This window comes from Myodes glareolus, chromosome 19 (genome assembly GCF_982192425.1).
Source record: "Myodes glareolus chromosome 19, mMyoGla1.1, whole genome shotgun sequence".
In the NCBI taxonomy this organism is placed as follows: domain Eukaryota; kingdom Metazoa; phylum Chordata; class Mammalia; order Rodentia; family Cricetidae; genus Myodes; species Myodes glareolus.
This window is the reverse complement of record NC_142044.1, coordinates 67,284,230-67,290,581: the sequence shown is the minus strand read 5'-3', so window position 1 is coordinate 67,290,581 and position 6,352 is coordinate 67,284,230. Positions and strand designations below refer to the sequence as shown.

General features: G+C 45.5%; 1 long non-coding RNA gene across 1 annotated transcript; it reads left to right on the top strand.

The window, feature by feature from the left end:
• Positions 1-3,175: 3,175 nt before the first annotated feature.
• LOC146891051 (uncharacterized) lies at positions 3,176-5,994 on the top strand. Its single transcript, XR_014998169.2, has 2 exons — positions 3,176-5,028; positions 5,507-5,994. It is a non-coding gene; the product is annotated as an uncharacterized LOC146891051 (long non-coding RNA).
• The last annotated feature ends 358 nt before the right edge of the window (positions 5,995-6,352 follow it).

Below are 6,352 nucleotides of genomic sequence, written 5' to 3'. Positions count from 1 at the left end.
ATTGACGATAACCCTGGTCCTCCTTGCTTTAAATGCCGGGCTCTCAGGGAACCCTCTTTTGCCTAAGCAGTTTACCTGGCAGATGATCTCCCAAATGGGAGATATAGTCTGGTCCATTACTGACATCCACCCCCCTGGGACCTGATGGCCCACGCTTACCCCAGATTTTTGTTCATTAACTGCTGGATTAGACTCTTGGGATCTGTCAGGTATCGACCCACATCATATACCAATGATAGCACCAGGAATAAGCCAGAGAAAAAGATTCTCAAGGAGCCTAGGATGGTCATCTAATAGAGGGGAATTTGGCTGTAGAAACCCGACAAGTAGAGCTAACCTAGGAAAATTGGACTTTTATATATGTCCCCAAGATGGAAGAAAGAGGGCCACAGCCCATAGGTGTGGAGTACCTAACACCAGTGATGCTTACTGGAAACCAAGCTCTAATTGGGACTGGACTCAGGTAACTAAGAATTATACTGCAACTTCTTACTGTGCTGAGAAAGCCACCTGCTCACCTCTAAAAATAGTCTTTATCTCTCCCGGGAAACAATCACAAAACCTTGATAATTGGATGAAAGGCAGGACATAGGGCCTCAGATGGTATTTCCCAAATAGGATGAATCACCCCGACCCGGGAATTGTTTTTACAATTCAACTCAAAGTTGAACAGGCCCTCCATTCAATACTAACAATTGACCAACCTCACAACCTACCCAACGGGTCCCGGCCTCACTGCCCCCACCTACCCAACGGGTCCCGGCCTCACTGCCCTCACGACCTAAACAGCAGCCTAAACCCAGGGCTCTCCGTGCCCCAGAGGATCTAGAATTCCACCCTGCCATCCCAAGATCAAAAGATCCACCCCAATGGTTAAAGAAATCAGGCCCCCAATGGACTATTCGACCTAATTTCACAATATCATCTACCCCATATATATATATCCTCTATCAATCCCACTGTAGTCACAGACAACTACCCAATTTCCAGGGATAGGAAATAAATTCTTGAACCTGATCAAAGGAGCTTACCTGACTCTCAATAGCATCAAGCCTGAACAAGCAAAAGATTGCTGGCTATGCTTAGTACCAAGCCCACCCTATTACGAAGGTTTAGCCTTAAATGCTAAGATTGATAATCGCACCACCCCGCCAGCATCATGCACTTCCCTCCCGAGTCACAAATTGACTCTTTCTCAAATTAATGGAGAGAACTATGCAAGCAGACATTATGTAATCAAACAGTCTCTGTCCCTTCGGGGTACTACTACTTGGTTGCCCCTAATGGAACTTACTGGGCTTGTAAAACAGGACTAACACCCTGCGTATCTGCAGCAGTTCTCAACAGGACTGCTGACTACTCTGTCCTAGTCCAACTCTGGCCCCGCATCATATATCACAACTCAGAGACTGTCCTCGAATTCTATGAGGGATACCATAGATTTAAAAGGGAACCAATCTCTACGATCCTAGCCATTTTGCTGGGCGTTGGAGGGATTGCAGCTGGTATAGGGACAGGAACTACAGCATTGTTTCAGAATAATAAATATATGCATTTACAAGCCACTATGAATGCTGATTTGCAAGTTTTAGAGAAATCAGTTAGAGCACTTAAAGATTCATTGACCTCACTATCCGAGATAGTTTTGCAAAATAGGAGGGGACTTGATTTGCTGTTCCTAAAAGAAGGGGGATTCTGTGCCACACTCAATGAGGAATGTTGCTTTTATGCTGACCAAACTGGAATAGTAACTGAAACCCTGGATATACTCAAAGATAGACTAGCCAAACATCAGAAAGAATTTGAATCACAACAAAATTGGTTTGAAAGCTGGTATAACCATTTTCCCTGGTTCACCATCTTGGTCTCCACAATCATGGGCCCACTAATTATTTTAATGCTCATCCTGACCCTAGGGCCCTGCATCCTCAACAGACTAGTCCAGTTCTTTAAGGACAGGTTTACAGTCATCCAGGCTTTGGTCCTCACTCAGTAATACCATGCACTCAGACAAATGGACCCTGAGGTCAACCAGACCCCAGAACAAGATGAATGGATATAGGGTTATATCCATGATAAAACCACAGGGGGGAATGAAAGATCTCTACCCATTTATGACAGAGCCTTAGACCCAAACAGGAGATTTGAAAACTGGGGCAGCTTCTGTTATTCCATTGGGACACTTTAAGAACTAACCACGCCCACCCAAGCCCCTTTTGACCCTCCCCTCGCTGCCATCTTCTCTCTCTCTCGCGTATGTGTGTGGGTGCATGCACGCGTGTGTATGTGTGTGTGTGTGTGTGTGTGTATGTGTGTATATGTGTCTTTTTCCTATGTTTGTCTATGTTTTTCTTTCTTTAAGTAATAAATGTCTAGCTTTATGTATAGTCTTATGTCTATTTACTCTGTCGTCCACTGTATCCAGCCATTTGACTCTGCCGCTCGCCCGGGGACCCTGACTCCCCCGCCGCATGGCGCTGCCACTTGCAGCTGCTCCGCAAGCTGCCCGGGACATCCGCTCATGATATTTTTAAAAGAATAATATTTTGGTGCCGTGACTCAGAGATTCACCTGCCAAAGGCCAGAGTTCCAGCTTCACCTTTCGTCTGGGACCCTGACCACCAACTTCCGGGACTGAATCGGAACCAAGGACTTCTCAACCCCGCCAACTGCCTGGACTCCTTGCTACAAACAACACCGGCTTCTAATTGTAAGTTTCCTCACTCCAGCCAGCTTATCTGAGCCTTTTTAACCCAGGATTGACCGGTCCTCCCGGTGTTTCTGGGTTCAGGGGGTACTTCTCCGCCCCGTCGCTGGCATCCATTACGGCTTGTGTCCTCTGTTAAGCCCGTGCATTCCCGCACCTGGGGACCCGGGGTTCCCAGGCTTCTTCCTCTTTATTTCAGTCTTTTCTTCCTTCCAACCTTTCTCACGGACGTAATTGACTGATCCGGTTCGGCCTATACCACCCACATGTGGATTTAGGACGCTCACCCACATGTCCTGGGTGGTCGATTTGCATCTCACCTAAACGGGGAGCCATTCCCCATAGGCTCGAGATGCCACAGTTTTTTGCAGGTTTTTCACGGTCTTGACCTGGGAAAGCAAGTCGTACCAGCCTAAATATGCCTTAAATTGTCTGTTTATATGGGTTGTTCACGATTCAGATTCTGGATAACAACCAGGCGGCCCCCGGCTTTTAAAATTCCCGCAGTCTTTCCATTCAAGCCACAACACGTGGCCGCCGCCATGTTCATTGGGGTCAGGTGCCTTTATCGCTAGATTCACTGAGAGCCAGATCACGCGACCAAGCTCTCCCACTGTTATGTATGTCCTGCTTTCCCCTCCCCCTCCTCAGTGTTCACTGAAATCCTATCCTTAGCTGTGATTACAGGTGTTTTGCATAGTGACGTGCTTTCTGATAGGGCCCATCAGAAACATACACTTTGCCTAATTCCTGTTCTCTATGTATAATGATTGTTCATTTCATCTCGTTTCAGACTACAAAATCATAAACTGGTCTGTACTTTTAAGCTGTTTTCTACCATTGTCAGTTCTGCCACTAATCTTAATGTTACAAACAGTTTTTTTTTTCTTTCTGTCTGTCTTTTTACAAATGTGGATCTTACCTATTAAGAGTCAATATAGTCAAACTCAAACCCAATCTTCCAGACAGATTCTATACTGCAACTATACCTAATAATCAGCCCTCAACTGCTCAGAGATCTGGGGAATACGATATTTAAATGTTTAATTATTTAAAAAAACTTTTCATAACAAAAAGAGACAGGTTGGCTCCTAGCAAGCACTCTGTTTCCTCCGAGAAGACATAAGACAAACCGTCACTGACCAGCGTCCATCTGCAGTTTGCTTCAACTGCCAAGTGCTGACCATTGGGCAAAAAACTGCCTATCACCTAAACTGGGACCTCCAAACGTAGACAGAATCACTGGAATCGATAGCCTAGCTGCCCAGGGTCAAGATAGGCCTGTCTTCCTAAAGATTTCTTGGTCCACAGGGTCTTCAAAAGCCTGGCAGGCTCTACATTAAACAACAAAGGTCAAATGAAACCTTCAGTGACCAGGGAGGACCAAAGAGTAGCTCTGGGTGCCAACCAAGTAAGTTCTCTGTCATTTTTTCATCAGTAACTCAAGTAAAATCTTATCCTTCTCAAAGATCTCTGACAGTCTGATAGCTGAGAGGTTTTGCCAGGTTATCTCACCAAATAAAAATACTTTTCATTATAATTTCTGTTTTTTACAAACCCAAAAAGTTCTTAATACAATGTATATGTCTAAAACTTCTGTTTTTCTTATAAGTTCCAGGGAGCCGAATTAAAAAAACCCATTGTAAACAGGTCAGATACAAACCTCTCAATTCCCTGGTGCTAAAATTTTTTCCCAATTTAACTTTGTCCTCTGTTCTGCCAATACCCTAACCAGGTACAAGGAACACCAGACATTTCCATGCCACAGACACCTGTCCTGTTGGAGCAGAGACCAGCTATGCCAAAATGTGACCAACACCCAGCTTTTCTCGGATCTCCCTCACCCCCCAAAGACGACGCCCACAAATCAGCCGGAAGCAGTCTTGAGAATTCGCCGCCCCAATTCCTTCAACCTGTAATGTCTAACCTTCTACTTTTTATTATAAAAAGGATCCAGGAATGTTAGTCTTCTGCTGCCACTTTAAGAACTAACCACGCCCACCCAAGCCACTTTTGGATTTCCCCCGCAGCCATCTTCTCTCTCTCTCTCTCTCTCTCTCTCTCTCTCTCTCTCTCTCTGGTGTGTGTGTGTGTGTGTGTGTGTGTGTGTGTGTCTTTTTCCTATGTTTGTCTATGTTTTCCTTTCTTTAAGTAATAAATATCTAGCTTTATGTATGGTCTTATATCTATTTACTCTGTCGTCCACCGTATCCAGCCATTTGACTCTGCCGCTCGCCCGAGGACCCTGACTCCCCCCCACACCACCGCATGGCGCTGCCACTTGCAGCTGCTCCGCGAGCTGCCCGGGACATCTGCTCATGGTATTTTTAAAAGAACAATAGCTTCTCACACAAAAAGAGGAATCAGATGAAGCCCAGCTACACAGGATATTTGCAGTTAGCTAGCTTTGCAGAGAACTAGGCCAACAACAAGATAGCAGGAACAAGTCCTCATGACATTTTGTCTAGACAACTAGAGTGCTGAATTTAGCTTTATCTAGATTTTATGGTTTTTCTGAGAAAATATAGATGGCCCAACATCCTTGTCTTGAATTTTCCCCTAGCTCACCTGATAAGAACCAATGAAATGCTTGTTGCTATGCCACAGCCTACGTAACCACAACTTCCCTTTAAAAATCAGCTGTATGCTCAGCCCTGGGTGCTCAGTCAGCTTTGCTGCTGAAGCAACCAGGTGCCTGTGTATTCAATAAACAGCCTCTTGTTCTTGCATCCAGCAGACTGGTTCTTGGGCAGAGGGCTCCAATTGAGACCGCCCTTGACTTTTGAGGTCTTTCAACAGGAGGAAACTACACGGAGCGGAACTGTCTGGAAGTATTCACCCACTGCATTCATGTCCTACCTAACCCTCTGGGAGCCAAGCCTTAGCCTGTACTACCCCAAGAAGTGATCTGCAGAAACCTTTACACCGCATTGTTGGTCACCGTGGCATCTTCTGAACTTGCTCTCCCAGCATCCATTGTGACTCCAAGAGCAGCATTTCTGCTTCCACAATGCAGAGACTGTTTCTGCCACATCAAACGACATCGTAGCGTGTTCCGGACTAGTGATCTTCGTTGCTACAGGAGCGTAGTTTCTGGGTCCATATGACAGTGGTTCCGCCGCAGCTGAGATTCTGCAGCGGAAGTCAGGAAGGGCCTCTGGTAGTCAATCCCTGAGACCGAAGCGGAAGCGGCGACCATATTGAAGAAGGAAGTCATGTCTGGAGACGACCCGAAAACTGTCGTTGAGGTTGTGCAGCCTACAAGTAAAAATAAATAAATAAATATATTTTTTAAAAAATAAAACGTGTGGTGTTCAATATAATAAAATAAAATGTAAAATAGTAAAAATAGTAAAATTTTCGGGTGGTCCTGAAGTCACGGGAACAGATCTCTGGTCTTTAGGCGCCAGCTCATCAGTCATTCCACCAATGACCAGGTCCCCTTACGAAATCACGGGGAAGGTCATTGCAGAATCACCATCCTTATCCCCTTCACTGCCTTCTACAGACTAAAACAGACCTTAGAAGCACACAGGAAGCTGCGTAAAAATGAATCTCTGTGTATACCGAATAGTTTTAGACCCTCAAATGCGCGCTGCCAAATATCCTAGCGGGAGTGGGTGCATCCTTGTGGGAGGGTTGTGT